The sequence below is a fragment of the Sebastes fasciatus genome, chromosome 2 (genome assembly GCF_043250625.1).
Source record: "Sebastes fasciatus isolate fSebFas1 chromosome 2, fSebFas1.pri, whole genome shotgun sequence".
In the NCBI taxonomy this organism is placed as follows: Eukaryota; Metazoa; Chordata; class Actinopteri; order Perciformes; family Sebastidae; genus Sebastes; species Sebastes fasciatus.
In genome coordinates, this window is record NC_133796.1 from 13,396,796 (window position 1) to 13,415,161 (window position 18,366).

General features: G+C 39.9%; 1 long non-coding RNA gene across 3 annotated transcripts in view; it reads left to right on the forward strand.

Moving 5' to 3' along the window:
- LOC141752409 (uncharacterized) overlaps positions 1 to 16,472 on the forward strand; it is a 127,317-nt gene extending 110,845 nt beyond the window's left edge. For 2 of the 3 annotated variants that reach the window (XR_012590257.1, XR_012590258.1), the window contains one exon: positions 15,337 to 16,472. This is a non-coding gene — a long non-coding RNA (uncharacterized LOC141752409). The remainder of the gene's footprint in view (positions 1 to 15,336) is intronic. The other variant, XR_012590259.1, reaches the window with a different exon arrangement.
- Positions 16,473 to 18,366: the final 1,894 nt, after the last annotated feature.

Sequence of the window (18,366 nt, forward strand, 5' to 3'; positions counted from 1 at the left end):
ATTTTTTACAGGAAGACAGGTCAGATTCAACACAGGATGAGACTTATTTTTGAACACTGTGTTGTGAATTCTGACCAGCTGTGCCTTGAAAAAGACATGCTTAATTTTATGTTCCATTTCCTGAGCTGGACAGGAAGACTTTACAACTCTACACCCAAAGAGCATTCAGTGATCTTTGAAGCAAAATCCCAAGCGTTTAATGGCAAAGTTTACTTTAGACAAGTTGTGAGACAAGTTACTTCTAGACAGCTTGTGTTGTCACACAGGCACAATCCAATTTCACTCCCCCCCTCAACATGTGTCGAGCCTGGATGACTTGCTTATATGGAACTTCTTGAGAAATGCACACCCTCTTGAAAAGAGAGAAAAGCTGGGCTAACACGCCAATTCACAGGCTGACCTCTGACGCGACCTCTTGCCTGTTTGCTGACATTTTCGCAATGGACGCACTTGAACGAAAAATTGGGGGAGGAGGAGAAAAAGAAGAAGAAGAGAGGAGTAAGAAAAGAGGAGGGGTTGGGGGGGGAAAGGGAGAATGCCTTTTTCTGATGGATGAGGTCTTCTCCTGTTACATTTGGAGAGAACACAGCTGTGAGGAGCTGTTAAGTACACGCAAACAAGCCGTCTGCTTCAGACAAGCCTGCCGGGCACCCGGCCCCACATCCCACTTGTACAGCTCTGACACATGATCACAGCCAGACAATACATGTGGGAGCAGAGCGCGCTCCACTAAAAAGTGAGAAATATTTTCAACTAGAACAAAAAACAATCCCCTCTCAATACCGCTGGGACCCCTCTTGGTATTAATTCATCTTGTTTCTCTTTGTCTTGTGCTGGTTTGTGTGCTGTTGGGGAGAGAGACGAGTGAAAGGAGAGACTGGGGTTTGGTGGTTTAGTGACTAGGAAATAGGTTAGGAATGGGGAGAAATGTAAAGAACATCTGCTACCGTGACGGTGTCGCACTTTGTCTAATGTGTTTTGAATAGGCACGGCTGTCCCAAGTTGTGTGAAGGGAAATCTCTCTGATCCATATGCTGATTAAGGGAATTAATGTGGGATTTTTTTTAAGCAATACCCACCATTACTGGATGGAAGCATTATCTTTTGTTGTGGTCACAATGAAGTGCAAATTATTATATCAAGTGACAGTTGTAAAATACATTAACAATGTCTCTTTGACACATGTGCTATTTGAATTTGTTGTAACACTATGAGAGCTATACCTTTTTATGGAAGTGAATTAATAATAATTAATGATATTGTGTGTCAGCCATCTTTATATTTGAAAACGCAGGAGACGAACTGAGAAAAAAGCCTATAAGTTGTATTGAATTATTTCATTTTAATGTTTCTTAAAGAGGAACTATTGTGCTTTTATGCTTTTTCACTTTCGTTTTTTTGTGGAAGAACCACTGAAACAGAAATACTGCTCTGAGAAGCCCTGCTTGAAGTTCTGCCTTTTCTTCCGTAACGTGATGATGTCACCAAGTAAAGCTTTGTTTATGCTCCCGTGCGACACCGTGGTGCGAGCCTCTGTAGATGGTGCGTGCACTACGAGCATGCACAGAGGTGTTTATGCTCAGCACGTTGTTCGTTGCAGTATGCTGCGAAATGCCAGGGGGCGTAGAAATAAAATATTTTGTGGATAAGCAAGAAGTCAACGAGCGTTACCGGAAAGGAAAGTAGGCAGCCTGGCAAAAGTATTAAACACCGACGTACCCCCAATCATTGCATTTGTGTATGGTTATTATTACTGTCGCTTACCTCCAAGTCAAAATTACTTTCTGTTTCTCTGTGCTTCCCCTCGGGTCGGCACTCTTTCCAAGAGACCTTTTTTTTTTAGCTTTTACAAAACAATCTCTCATATTCTTTCACAGCCTGCGGCAAAAAGCCTCTTCAGTGTGTTGCCTATTTCTTTCCAAGAATTTAATGATATTTGACTGTCCCTGTGGTCTCTCAATGAACAATTGTAAAGAGCCTTCACCCACCACACGTAAGCTGCGATGACGTCATTTTCTGGCGCGCGCACCTCACGCCGGCCTCACTAAGGCGGCCATAAACCAAGTGTCACACATTTGCATAATATCTGCCTAGCGGCTAGTTTGGCACGCTCTCAAACAAAGCTAGTTAGAGCGGAGCTAGATCGGAGTCCGAAGAGTGTGGTTCAGTTGACCAATCACAAAAAATGGGCCAGCTGACCAATCAGAGCAGACTGGGCTTTTTGCTCAAACAGAGCATTTCAGACAGAGGGTGAAAAGAGGTGCTGCAGCACAGCCTGTGTGAGAAAAATAAAGGTTTTTTTTTAACATTAAATCATGTAAACATGGTGTAGTAGAAACCTAAAATATAAGTATGAACCTGAAAATGAGCATAATAGGTCCTCTTTAAGTCACATGTTCCCCAGATGAGCTTTCCCCACAGAGTTTCATACCCTTCCAAACACTTTGGGCTCAATAAGCAGCAGTTCTATTGGACACATGTGACTGTCATCTCAGCAGTGACTACAGAGGGGCCCACATTAGTCAACATGTCCCCATACGAGCAACTGGAAGTGATGTGATCTTGATACTTGTGGCAAGCCACAAATAAGCTGACAACGTTTTTTAAACTTTTGCACACTTCCAATCGACAAGTAGAGCAAAGTGGTTTGGGTCAGTAGTCTATTCTAGAGTTAGGAACATGTGGCATTGCGCTAAGCTGAGTCATGCTTGTGATTCAAAGGATAATGGAGACGGTTTGCTGACAGATGGATGTTGTGGTGAAATCTGGATCCCAAAGACAAACCCTGTCCTTTGTCAGATTTTTAGTAATAATCCACGAGTGTTTGTAAGCGTAACTTAAAACTGTTTTGGTAATGGGGTAATCGGCTGTGTGTGTGTGAGTATTATGGGTAGCACTGATGCAGCATTCATCACTGCAGCGCCACAGCTGGATGTGTTTTGGGCATGTGCAACTTTCTCTCTCACTCAGTCTGAACTGTGAACTTCAAATGACTTCTGCTGTGTAAAGTGCTAGCACTATTATTGGCCGTATAGCGCTCATTACATACCAAGGACACAACAGGCATCTGGTAGGACAGTGTGTGTGTTTGTGTAGGTGTGTGTGTGGATGTGTGTTTCTATGTCAGAACTAGAGGAGCAAAGAGAGCAGGAGAGATGTGATATAAACATTCTGGATACATCTACTTGCTGAATCATACATGGTACAACTCTCTCAGGTTTGGTTGCACAAAAATGACGTTATATCAGAGCGCCAAAGGTCACTGTGTGTTCCTGGGAAAGGCCATCTCAGCTCTAACCCCCTGCAGCATTTTCTGCATATAGCACCAGGATCTCTGCATTTGGATTGTTGGCAGTAACTAACCTACATAGCCTGCATAATGGAAATATCATCATGCTATTTGTAGAGCTGAGGAGAGGTTTCTTCCAAAAGAAGAGGACACACACAGTGAGGACAAGCTGCTGTCAGCAGCTCCAGGTCCAGGTCGCAGGATACACTATTGTTAAGTGTCTCCATTTATCACAAGGCTCAGGTTAAAGAGCAGCCCTACTTCCTGTATCCCAGCACTTCACACTCAGCTGAGCTGTTCTGCAGGACCATCACAAACAAAGGCAACCTTTGCACAGCAAAGACTGGGGCTCCAAAAAGAAAATAAACACGGGGATGAATAACTTAGGGGGGCCAACTACAGGAGGAAATATATTTATATCAATAGCGCCCGCTGTTATTTTTCCACAACGCAGGGTGCTAACGGTAGCTACGTGCTGTTTTGGCTGCTGCCAGAGAGGTTAGGGTGATGAAGGAAATCCAGGTGAAGCATCTCTCCCGTTCTGATGGCGTCACACCGCTGGCTGCCTGCTGATATGACATGAAATACGGCCTACTTGGCAGAGTTCTGTGTGGCCAAACAGATCTGTGACAATTGGAAACATGGAATACATGGAAACACAAAAATGCTTGTGTTAAGGTTCTGGTGTATATGAGGGGTCCTTGGACTATATCAGATCTTATTTACCCATATAAATTTTAACTTTAATATTTGTGCAATAACAATAATACATGGTCTCTTCAAAATTTCTGGTAAATTCCCCAAAGAAAATATGTGTAATATTTAGTCATCATACAAGATGAGTTTACGCTTCACTAAATATCCACTTTGTTTATCCTTCCTTCATTTTGAAGGCTCATCACTCACCCCATAGGCTCAAGTAAAACACCAAACCATACCTGTTTTTACCAAATGATAAAATACACACAAAACTCCTTAATAAATTTGGTCCATATTACTAGAGCTGCAACGATGAATCGATTAGTTGTCAGTTATTAAATGAATCGCCAACTATTTTGATAATTGATTTGAGTAATTTTTTAAAGAATAAAAGTCAGAATTCTCTGATTCCAGCTTCTTAAATGTGAATATTTTCTGGTTTCTTTACTCCTCTATGACTCCTCTATTAGTTGTGCACAAAACAAGACATTTGAGGACGTTTTCACAATTTTCTGACATTTTATAGACCAAACAACTTATCGATTAATCGAAAAAATAATCGACAGATTAATCAACGATGAAAATAATCGTTAGTTGCAACCCCTATATTACTTATGGTCTGTGTGCGTGTACAGCTTTGTTGACTCTCAGTGATTCTACATCTGTTTTCAGGCTCAGGGAGAGTTTTGTTCCACTCCACATCTCATTAGTCATCTTGTCTTTAACTCTCTGTGAGCTCGGCAGAGCAGATTACCCCGAATGAGCTTTTACTCTGTCTGTCTCCCTCTCTTTCTCCGTATCTCTCTTTCTGTTTGTCTACCCATGCATGCTGATGTGTGTTTAGACGAGGCTTGTGCTGCCATGACATACTTCTATTTAGAATCATTATGGTTTGATTTCATTTGACAAAACTTTTTTTTCCCTCTCACTCCAGTCACTTGAAAGAAAACAACAGTGCCCCCTTACTTGTTCTCCAGATATTAATTTGGCTTAATTTAATTTGGAAAACATCTCCCGCAAGTTTTCCTGGCACAACCTTTGAAGTGACAATATGAAATAATAAAACCCTATTAAATATAAATCACAGGGGCGATGTCAGCGTTGCTATGATTCCTATTTGATTTCCGAGAGAGAACACATGTGATCACTCTCTTTTCCATTTTTCCCCCACCCTCTATCCCACTATTTCACCTTTAATTGAATACGTTTCTGTTGTTGTTGCCAACCAATCCACCAACCCCCCCCCAATCTACTTCCTCAAGCACGTAATGCATGCAGTAAATAATTCAAATGAAATTAATTTTACAGCACCTTGTTTCCACTAAGCATGCCAACATCTGTTGTCGAGTCACAAGTTTACATTGTTGGTCATTACTTTCCACAATGAGCAAAATGTTTTATTAAAGCCCCGTGGGAGTCCCTCTTGGATCAGGCAGAGACGACGGTGCTACTGACTGAACCCTCCCTGAACTCTGACAATCAAAGATTGGCTGCGGCTCTATTGGGGCTTGACTACTGTCTCGCTTCCCAAAACGGGCTGGGACTTAATGTGATTGAGGTATTGGACAGCCTCGGTCCTTCAGGAAATCGCTGACCATAATGAAACGGAGCTTTGCTGACTTTTGAAGTGACGTAGTGCTTTTGTTCAGCACAACAGAGTAAATCTCACCCATGCTGTTGTTTCACAAAGGCCCATTACACAGTGGATATATAAATAGGCCTTTTTATTCTGTTGCTTCTAATTACCATAGTGCAAATACTAACGGCACAATATGAAATGATAATCCTCAAGTTAAATCAGCAACCGTTTTATCTACTGTCAACATACAACATGGAGTACACATTATATTGCTTTTTAATGATGCTTTCCACGCTGTTATTTTGGCTCAATAATAAAGGAGTGTTTGGCCAAGTTAATGATATTTATTGTGGCAGAGGGAAGGACCTGCATGTACGTGTATATATAATATGTTGGAAAGATGTGTGCGCACATCCCAGCGCTCAAGAGGGGCGAACAGAGTTAAATAGCACGTCTCCTTCAGTTGCGGCAGGGACAGCTCAGGAAGTAGGCTGTTTATTTGCATTGGTCCACATTTAAACAGCTCCGCACTCGCAGCCCTTCAAAGAAAGGCACATTGTGTATTCATCAATTTTAGTACTCATGGGGAGAGAAAAAATAAGCAGACTGCTATACATAAATCATTAAGACACAATCAAAAGCAAACACGAAATATATAGAGATACGCACACAGACTGTGGGGTGAGTTGTGAATGTGGTCTCTAAACCTCAAACCGACGTTGCAACGGCGGTTATATTAGTTACTGTTGGAAAAGGGGCTTTAAACACTACAGTCTCCACAGACTGAGGCTTTAACGGAGCAGAAGAACGGGGGGAGAGACAGGCTGTGGGTGTTTCTGGAAGCACCTTTCCTCTGTAGACTTGGCTGTAAAATGTGAGGGGACCCAGGACACACCCCTGAGGAGCTCTGAAGTGGTTGTAGCCACCAAGGGGCCCTGATAGCCCTGCTGCTTCTGCGCTCCGTCGGCCCCCGAGCAGGTGACAGCGACTCGTCCATACTCTGGGCCTCTGCCAGTAACAGATGTGCTTAGTCAAATGACTAATTGAAAACCTAAAACAAAATCAGCAGCTTGGCTATTTGGCCTGCATAATAACGGGCCCCTGCACTGATAAAGGGAGCGGGAGAAAACACACACACCCCTCTCATCAGCGGCGCCATTAACAATCATGAGCAAAGATGAAAACAACGCTTGGTTTATTCGGCAAATGAAAGCACATAACTAGATGCTGTCCCTGGAGTCCATTTCCAATTTTAATAATACATCAAGGAGCATAGCCGCAGCAAATGCTACTACGTTGAGAGCCAAAGCACACTTACAGCTCCAGCATTGGGAGACAACTCCCAGAGCTAAGAATTTAGCAAATGCATAAAGGTACACAACATGATAGCTATTAGCTAAATTAAAAGAGCCATTACCAGAGTAGTGTGTGGAATCACTTGCCAGTTAAAGACTACAAACCAAAAATCTTTCCATTTCAGGAAAAAAAAAATGTCTGCATGTTTTTTTTTTTCCCCACCTCATCTATTTCCATCTTCATCGTGAAAAGCATGCAGCCTGAGCTCGCCTCAAATTATGTACATGAATAATAAAATACCTTCTAATTAAAAAGTGTTGTTAAATATGCAAAAATCTAATGATAATGAGATTGTGCAATACCTTGGAGTAAAGCATATTATAAATTACTTAGAAGTGCAAGTCGGCCTGACCCAAACATTGCATTTTCAAGGCTACTTGCAATATTATGTCTGAGGCATATGGAGTGGGGGGTTCAGTAAACTGTGTTTAGGTCTGTCTCAAATGGTTTGTGTACATACATGCGCACATATGTCTGTGCGTGTGTGTGTGTGTGTGTGTATATGTTAACATATGAGTCCTGGTATTAGTGGGGGTTAAATATATGTATGTATGCAAATGCATATACTGTCTGCCTCACTGATTCTTCAGGGGAAATGTCGGCAGTAAAGCAACCAGAGTATGAGGACAGTGTGTACTTTTTTTTATATCTTTAAATTCATGGTGCAGATGGCACAACATTTAATAATACTAGAAAGGTTATAAGTTATAAATTTCAGGTCCAAAACATGATTAAAGAATTAAAAAAGCCCATTCTGCTAAAGGACTGTGGCTAATGTTAGCAAGCTGCTGAATCATAATGATAATATATTTGTTAATACTACTTCCATTATAACTAATATTACTACTACTAATACAACAATGGCACGTGTTGTCTTTATAGTGTATATACTATATTGTTAAAGTCACTATCTAGGCCGCAATTATTTTACGTGTTTGATTTTATTTCATTTTTATTTGCTGTGGCAGCTAAGCAAATAAATCATCACACCACTCAACAAACCCTCAGTCTTTTTTTCCCCACTGCTTGCTTTGTGTTTGCTTCACATCATCAATCATAGCCGTTTTTACTGTTGTCCTCTGATTGAGTTGTCTTCACAGCTATATGTACGTGACAAAGCCTTTATGTTCGCGACTGCAGTAAATAAAAATAGAATTCCTCAACACACATTTACACAAGGTTTTGAAGAGGTAGGCGGCAAATCAAGAAATGAGCGTTGTCAGTTTGCAACAGACAAGTGTGGATCCATAAAAAACGATGTGAGGGAAAAGTGCAAATTTTAAGTTGGCTTATTGTTATTCTGCTACCGGCAGTCATGTCCAATTTGGTTTTCCTGTGAAGTAAATAATAACATGTCTTTGTAGAGAATATTTACACAGGTTTAGTGAATATAGTAAAGGGAAGAGACATATTATTTAAGGTAGTTGTGCAGACATGTGGATACACACACACACACACATATACACACACTCTTCGTAGCCATAAATTTATTGTATTAAGATTCATTATTGAATCATATTTATGGAGATGAGAGTTGCAAGTCAATTGGAGGCAATCATATTCCTTAGCTTTATAAATTCACTTGACACATGCAGAATAGAGCTTGTATTTAATATTCAGCAAAATAAGACTTCGCTCTGATTGAAAGGTTTGCACTGCACATTGTCAAACATGATTGCTCCATTCTGGGCCAGCTAGCACCGGGAACAATGTGCATATTTCACTTCCAGTCAATAGGCCTCCGCCATGTTTATTAAAATTTTAACAGGACTCTGGGCTTCGCAGGTTCATCAGCTATTCAAAGCTACTGAACAAATCAGCTGTCATCCCTCCTTGCATGTTTCTGCCCCAACACCCTCCCCCCCCATCCGTGTCCCTGACCTTCTTGGCATCCGGAGCACGCTGCACGTTTTAGATGACTTTTTCACCAAGTCTTTATGGCCAAATAAATAGCAGCATGTGACGCTATCCATCACACATTATAATCCTGATTGTTTTTTATGTTCAAACCATAAACAAATACTTGATTATGAGCAAAGGGAATAAATCAGGTGACATTATATGAGAAGGCAATCCAGCCAGTGAAGCAGTCATTTAGATTAACGAAGCAAGCGCCTCGCACACGTCCACGCACGTGCACACACATGCAAACATACTTTGAGGAAGGAAGGCCACTAATAATAGTTACGAGCAGAAGAGCTATGATTCGAGTGATGTAGAGGTATAAGTTCTTTAATAAAAAAACAAAGTGCGTCAAAGAACAGTGGTGAAAGTTGTCCCTTGAATGCAGACAAGACAGCCGTTCATTAAAATCTATACGTATGCGTTAAGTGTTTATGCCACGTCTAACCTCCTCGTTTTCATCGGGGGAATCATTGCGGCTTTCTTTAGTTATTCATTATTGTCCTCTCACAGTTGTTCAAGTGTCTTGGTTTGGCTTATCAAACGAGGTAAACACACCATTGATGTGAAAACTTGACACGACAATGTGGTGACGTCAAACAGGCTCATCCAGAGTCAACTGTGAGACTAGAGGCCCCTTTGATGTCAAAAATGCAAGGCAGCGCGGAAAACAACAGCCTTTTGGTGAGGCAGGATGAAATGCTTGCATGTGTATGTACTGTATATGTACAGAGGTATGTTTTGTATGTGTGTGTGTGTGTGTGTGTGGGAGAGAGCAAGACAAAGAGAAAGAAAGAGGGGAATCTGTGTTCTTCCGTGACTGAGAGAGAGTGTGAGTGAAATTGGATGTGTGTGCGCACGCATGAAACTCATTTTACCCAGCTCTCAACTCACATCCTTCATCCAGCGGATGAAGTGAGTGAGAAAGTGGCAGTTCTTTGGCAAATAAAATCGGGTTCATGCAAAGCCAGTATTAATTTGGCTTTTCCGTCGGAATGAAATGTTTTTGTTTTGGGAGGAAATTGCCCTGAGCAGTAATGAATTTCCCCCCTCTGTGCTGTGTGGCACCATAATTTAGCAGAGCGATAGATCACATAGGCTGACGATTTGAGTGTGCATATATTCTAATAGAAAGCTGATAAATATTAAATGTGCAACATTTAAAAGAGGCTCATTTTCCCAGTTTTTAGTGCAGAGAGAGCAACATTTTTCATAATAGCTGCTGGCAACACGAGACGGGAAAAAACAAAAACCCACAACAAGCATTATTGAGGCCAATATTTATTCACATTTATTTATCCAAATGAGTCTGTTAGCAAAAGAGATATCAGAGAGGCGGTGAGTAGTTAGTTTTGCAAAGCTCAGAGCTCTCTGGCATATGACAATACCCTGCTGCTGCATTTCAAAGCATCGATCACCCGTCATCACAAACCCGTGGTGATTTTGCCTTCTTTCTTTTGTGTTGATATGTTTACACGGCCACTCGCTTGTTGTCGTTGTGATCAGTTCTTGCTTTGGTATGAAGTTACAGTCAAAATATGCCAGCGTTTGTCTGCTAAAACAGCTCTCAGTTGTCTATGTGGGAATGAATTGTCCCTTCAAAACATGTCAGACTCTTTTTTTGTTGTTTGGAAATTAGTTTTAGACCCCAGGATGTATTTGGAATGCTTTGGTGTGTTGGCATATTCCTTTTCATGTCATCTTCGTGGTTAAACACATTTACAAATCAACGCAGTTACTTTCTGGATGAACAGCTGGAGTGTCAAAAACAAAGTAATCAAAGCAGCTGCAGTAGCTTTTGTGTTTCTGTTATTTGTAGTAATTTCACACATGATTTTGGAATGCTGCTCTACATAGTCGTGTTGAAACACTGATTTAAAGGGGAATGTTGCTCAATTTAAGACTCATGCGCCTTATTTTAACAACACAATTAGAATCAGAGACCAGTGCAAAGAGGGTATGTCCAAATGAGTATTACTAGTTCAGAAACATGCAGTGCAAAGGTAGTCTTTAGTTTGTTTATGTTAGGTGAATGACAAGGTTCAGTTCAATTAGACTTGACTATGTTTGAAAGCAACAATAATACACTGTTGCCAAATCTGTGAGTAAAGCAGTAGTTTGCATGATTGTATAAAGTGATGATTTGCCGTAATAATCCCTTTGCATGAGACAGTTTTCAAAATTAACTTTTTTCTCCCTAAAGGAATGTGTTTCTTGTCTCACCACTATGAAATTTGGCCAAGTGAATCATATTTCTGCTATACAGCATCATATTGGAATAAAAAATGCATTTTAAAAGTTTGACAGACATGTTGAAAAGATGGCAGTGATGCCTACACCAGGGTGTATGAAGAGGGAATTAAAGTTTTGAGGATGATCGGTGATGTAGAGAGGCATAAACTAGGAAAAATAATCAAGTTTTTCCAATTTGATGTGTGCAAAAGCACAGATTTGTTGTTTGATTTTATGTGAATTAATCAAGAAACAATGCATTCCCTTCAAATTAGTGACTACGCACACCCTGCCCTGCTCCCTTCAAATATCAGCAGGGGTATAACTAGCTGTAAGGGCCCAGACACACCAACCCGACATCAGAGAACTAGCAGCGATGAAGACCGCCTGTTGCGTCACCTCTTGTCACCTTACGTCCCCTCACGTCACCTCACGTCACCTCACGTCGCCTTTGTTTTGGACCGACAAGTTGCACTAGAACAGCCGACAGCCAGTTAGCATGCATGTTCTGCGCCTGCGTGAGATGAATTAACTCTCTTACACCAGCAGGTTGCAGTAGTCTGTATTCGTCATTCAAAATAGAAACTGGAAGACCAAGGACTGCAGATATACAAGCATATCAGCTAATAACCACCATCATCATTAGTAATCAATGCATTATCAATGCTACATAGCAGAGAATTATCATTTAAAAATGGTTAACAAAAAATAAATTGACCCACTTATGCTCTTCTCGATCTTTCTGGCCATGTATGCTGTCCGGGGGCCAAGGAGCTAACATCATTAAATGTTGTAGCTATCTGTACTAATAAGACTATTACCACCCATTGGCTCAACCAAAGCAAATCTGTGATCCATCAGCACACTGCAATTGTGATATCAAGACTGATCAATGACTAAACATACTATATATTTCTATATATTACTCAATTCTCTCTCTTGCCTCGACTATTGAGGGCCATGATGAGCACATTCTGATAAAGCATTTGTCAAATATTACCATCTCTTTTTCTCCCTGTTCCCTATCTCCACCTCTTCAATCTCCATTTACAGCAGCAATGGCCCTCGGCCACACAAACCACTCCGCCTGTGTCGCTCTAAATGGGGCCTAATTCCAGATTACACAAACCTATGGGTGAGATGATATTTCTTTTGTCTGCTCCAAGAATAGAGGCCTGTGAGCTTCTGCAAGCATCATTTAGCCTGGCTAAATTACCATGACAAGGAGATGAGCAAACGGACAGTGCCTTGGCTTATCTCAGAGAGAGTTGCACTTTAAAAGGGCTTTAATGGAACCAATTATTAGGAGGATCTCTTTGCCGTCTGCTCCCGGTGCCACTTGATTGTTCTCGTTATAAATGTCTTTCCTTCCCATGACAGAGTTGGTCACCATCCCCATCTCCAGCCCGCCTCACTCTTCATCTCTCGCTCTTGTATAGTGGTGAGAAGGTCAATAGACTACTCTTCACAGCTCTTGAACCTTTTCCATATTTCTTAATTAGGCCAGGCTGCATGTAAAAAATGAAGCTGATAGGCTGGCACTTCATCCTGCTCTTTTTCACACACACACACACACACACATACAGACACACATGCGTACACTGAACACATTCACATCTCATACTGTGTTCACTAGCTAAGTCTGACGGGGTACCTGATGTTTCTCACAGGTAAAGGCAGACTGGAGAATACATAGGTGATGTCTAGGGCTTCATTTTCTTATACTTTACACTTCACCAAATCTGTCAATTTGTGCTGTCTCCAGTTGGCATGGCACAATCTTAACATCTGACATATGAGAGGTGCTGGACAACACATCCTCAACTTCGGGGGGGCACCACCCTTACCCGCTGGTGTCAACGATGGGAGGAAGGATAGAGAGAAACAGGCAGCAGTAGAGAACAGAGGAAAAAGGCCATTAGAGCCGTTGACATTTTGTTCATGCTTGAAATCCTCAAGTTGTTCTACTGAGAACCAGTCGATTCGAGTACTAATTAGCAATCAGAAGAGTGTCATGGCTCCACCAGTAGTTGTGCATATGTGTGAAGTTATCCCACAGTTGGCCTAATGTGGGTACTGTTCCACCCTTTGCCTCTCCTCATATTTAATGCAACCACTGCTACAGTATAAACCATAAACCTTACAAGCTGGAAACTCTTTGACAAAACAAAGTTTGGATTTATTTTTTTTTTATCACCAGAGTCCATTTAGACTGCACACTTCAATCATCAAACCACTCTGTCATTTGCATAATTCTATGTCCTTGCTCCACTTTCCAAGCTATTGTGTTTTAAGAAGCAGTTTGAAAAGAAAATTGTTTTCTCTCAGGTCACAATCTCCACTCATTTGTCCAAGATGCATTAAGAGGCTAGTGTGAGACAATGCACTGGATTTGTGACAGTAAGCTTTAATTGATGCTGTCTCCAAGGAGGGGCAGAGATGCTGTGTGAACGTCGCTAAGGCAGAAGATGAAAACACATGGTCTAGTATTACCACTACCACACAGTCACCTCTCTGACCTCAGAATGAGGTCTCTGTTTCACTCTGTTCAGCCAGAGAGTTTCATAAGGAAACTTGACTGGTTAATGCACTGAATATGCATCTTCTGTATTCTTTGTCACTTAGTTATACTTGGTTATTGCAACACTTGATTAAGTCCTGAAATCTATTTTTGGTTAACTTACTTACACTAAACCTGCCTCATGAAGTGAGACTTAGAACATGTCTCAAGTTTTCACTGCCTCCACATAACAAACAGCACTTACGCTTTTAAATCATCACTAAAAAAAAAAAAAAAAAAGAAAATCTGAGCAGATGTAGCATAATTAAATCTGTGATATTAACAATAAAGTTTTTAATTAAGTTATTTAATATCTAGTTTGAAGTTAATTTGCATTTGTTCAAAACACAATAAATTGTGCATTTCTTTTTCCTTAACAAGATGTATTAACGTAATCCCAGCCAATCTTCTTAGGTACACCCACACAACAAGCAATATTCTTGTTATATTTACTCTGTTCCAATATAATAGTGAAGTGGGAGGAGCCATGCAAAGTAAGCCATGAGTTACACTATGAGTCTTGTGGATTGCATTGGACCACATGAGCCCTGGCTATATCAGAACTTTCCACAACTCTAGGCTGAGCGATAGATGGATGAGACTTGTTAGGGCCTTAGGAAATCCTATTCATTTATGATATGTGTTTGGGTGAGTAAAGAACTCCCATCTACTGCACCACTGAAATAGCAAGTGCTATATCAGTATTTGTCCCAGTACTAAAAACATGTCAATCGAGACTGGAGATGTAGTTTTGAAACAATTATCTTCTCAAGTAACACTATCAGATATAGGGCTAAAAATCCTTGCAAAATAGTAGTTTTGCTTGATATATATCATAAAATGAAGTTAAATTTATTTACAAATTAGTTTTTACATACAAAAAAATCAAGTAGCTTATACCAAGACTAGTATTGCTTCATCTACATAATAATGTGATGCAAAAAGCTGTAATATGATATTTCTTTATAACTTTTTTGGACATACTTTACTGACTTTTTACGATATACTATATCATGACTTTTTTTTGTATCAATTTTTACGTCACACTATGCTATGACTTTTTTGATTTTTTCGACATACTATGTATGTATGTATAGTATTTCGCTGACTATACTGTGACTTTTTTAATCCCTGTTTTCGACATACTATACTATGACTTTTTTATCACTTTATTCAACATACTATAGTAAAACTTTTTTCAGCATACTGTACATTGACTTTTTTCGACATACTATACTATCACTTTTTTATCACCTTTTTTTCGACATACTATAGTAAGACCTTTTATCATTTTTATGACATACTATAACTTTTTTTTTTTTTAACTTTTTTTAACATACTATAGTATGACTTTTTTATCACTCTTTTCCAACAGGCTATACTATGACTTTTTTCGACATACTATACTATGACTTTTTCACTTTTTTAAAACATACTATACTGTGACTTTTTTCGACATACTATGCAATGACTTTTATCGATATACTATACTATGACTTTTTTTTCACTTTTTTCGACAAACTATACTATGACTTTTTTTTCACTTTTTTCGACACACTATACTACGACTTTTTTATCACTTCTTTCGACATACTATAGTTTGTCGAAAAAAGTGATAAAAAAAAGTCATAGTATAGCATGTCGAAAAAAGTGAAACAAGTCATTATATAGCATGTACTGGTGTTTCCTTACTCTGAGTTTGTCCTCTACTTGTCTTAGAGCTTGTCTCAGAGGCAGATGAGTTGCTCCTGATGACCCTCCCTGTGGTTTTACAGCTGCTCCTACAGCGTTTTCTGGAGGACAGATGAGTAAAAAAAGACACATTACAGACACACAATCATTCAAATATAAAATCATGTCATTTGACTTTTGCAGTTTCCAGCCGTTTACAGATGGTACTGTTTTCAGGTCCACCTCTCCTCACCTTAACGTCCTTATCTCTATCCAGTCTGCTGCTCCTCCCCCAACACCTTGTGACCAACAAAAAACACAAATGAACTCCTTAAATGGGCTGTTATGTAAGCAAGGTATTCTGAAGTTCTGGACATCAAAGATAATGATATTCTCGGGAAGTGTAAATCACTCTGAATGATGACAAGAAGAGGATGCAGCACAAACTGTTGTGCATCATGGGAAACACCTCCCATCCTCTTAACGACCTCCTGGTCAAACAGCGGAGCACTTTCAAGAGACTGATCCAGCTCCACTGTGACAAGGACCGCTACAGGAGGTCCTTACCTCCAGCTGCCATCTGTGTGTCAGGACAGGGGGGGTCGGGAGGTGAAGTCTCATGCTTTCTTCCTAACGGACCAAGGACCAAAACAAATATTCTCACCCTGGACTCATACACCTTTTCACCCCACTCTATATTATCTGACCCATAACTGCACTAAGTTAGGAGGGACGTATCAGGCTTATTTACAGGATCATACTTATTTATATTTGGGATTTGTACTAGAACGAGTTCATATGCTTTAATGATTAAAAAAAACACTTATTATTCACATACTGTCTGAATATAACTGTATTCAGCCTCCCTTTTCATTTAATACTATGACTTTTTTTATGACATACTATGCTATTTCATTCTATTATTGATGTATTAATGTGTTTATCACTTTAATGTTGCAGCTGGCAAAAGGTGGAGCTCATTTTAATTACTTTATATACTGCTGGGTAGTGTATTCTATAATAATACATCATCATTTATTAGTTGATTATATTTTGTATTAATAATTAGAATCTACAAAGTAGCTAAAGTTATTAAATAAACGTAATGGAGCAAAAGTACGATATTTACCTCTGAGATGTTGTAGAGTAGAAGTATAAAGGAGCATAAAATAGGATAATCAAATCGAGTAGGCCTACAAGTACTGCAAAAGTGTAGCCTACTTAAGTACAGTACTTGAGTAAATGTAGGCCTACTTAGTTACATTCCCCATTGTTTAATTGAATACATTTAATAACTGTTATTCCTTCTCTAGACAATACAGTGGTGCAGTAGTCTGTTTATACTCAAACTAATATTCATTACTAGAACTGCCACTATTTTTATCATTACAATTCAGAATTAATCTGGAAAGTAAACAACAGTTTTTGTGGTAAATATTTAAGTTTTCCAATGATTAATACATATATAGTACCCTGAATGTAAATAAGGTGTCAGAGTGCATTAAAAAGCATCAAAATAAAGTTTGTTTATCAAAAAGATTTCCACGGACCCCCTACCGAAGCCACAGATCAGAGGGTTTTGAAACTAACATGAAATGTCTTAATATGGATTCAGTCTTGCCTGAGATATAAATAAAGGTATGGCAGTTGGAATGGTGTTTGTATCTCATTCAATTTTTATTTTTATTTACACTTCTTATCTTCTAATTTGTAGCAAATTACATAGAGAATGAATGGAGAGCATGGAAATGAGAATAACTTAAAAACTTAAAGAAAAATTTTGCCCCTGATTATTGTTATTGTGGATATATTGATGATGGATATGGAAATACAAGCCCTGCATATCTTGGTTCACCATATGTTGGCAAGCACTGTAATGTTTCTGGTGTTAACATTTTGGCACAATATTAAGAACCTAAGCAAGTGTGCATTTGTACTGTGGGTTGACATAAGGATGGCTACTGAAAACCTGTAAATACCAGCAGGGAATAATGTGTACATCTCTTAAGGGAGCAGTGTGTAGGATCTGGCGGTATCTAGCAGTGAGATTGTATATTGCAACCAACGGAAGCCTCTACCGTGTGCCAAGCGTGCAGGAGAGCTACAGTGGCTGACGCGAAAATGAGAATGGCCCTCTCTAGAGCCAGTTGTAAGAGTAGCAGCTCATTTGGAGCAGAGCCAGTGCTTAGAGTGTGTGTGTGTATGAGGAAAGTGAGTGGTGAAGCGAGAGAGAGAGTGGCGGCGACAAGAGCGAGTTACGTTATCGACTCCAAGCCATTCTGGGCTACTGTAGAAACTACTGTAGAAACATGGCGGTGCAACATGGCAGACGCAGTGGAGAGGACCCGCTCCCTATGTAGATATAAACGGCTCATTCTAAGGTATCGAAAACACAACGATTCTTAATTTCAGGTGATTATACACTAAAGTAAACTTACTTTTTAATATTGTATTCCATTTCTGTCAATACATCCCCCTAAATGTCACACACTGTTCCTTTAAGACTCATATGTCAAATCAGATGCAGAAAGATGCTATTTGTCTTTTTACTGTTCGGCTCTCTTTAACTCCCTTGAACAATAAAATGACTAAAGCCACACAAGATTGTGTTTTTGTGCTAAGAACTCCAGGTTCCCACAGTCCCGCACCTTTTATGAAGAGGGCTCAAGTGAGATGGGGTCAAAGGGGCCAGGGTGAGAGGGGTGAGGATGTGCATGTAGTGGAGGCACATACATTAGCAGGAAACTTGGTGCATACCCCGTGTTATCAACTTTGTTTTGCTTTGTAACTGGAGTAAAAAAGGGGCTAAACATTTATTCTGTTTGGTATCTTAGGGTTAGAACATGTCAAAATTACTTAAGAGCTGGCAAGCAGACGGTCAGAGAGGCAGCCAGACACACTTTCAATTTAAGTGCAAGTCAAAGTGACAGCACAAAAGGTTGCATTACAAAGCGTTTTCTGTTTCAGGCATGTGTGTCTTTTGCTTAATTTATGGACCTGCTGTTTTAGGGCATTTTAGATTAGTCTGTACTGGATATCTCATTCCATGTCTCACTGTGTGGGGCTCATTAAAACTGC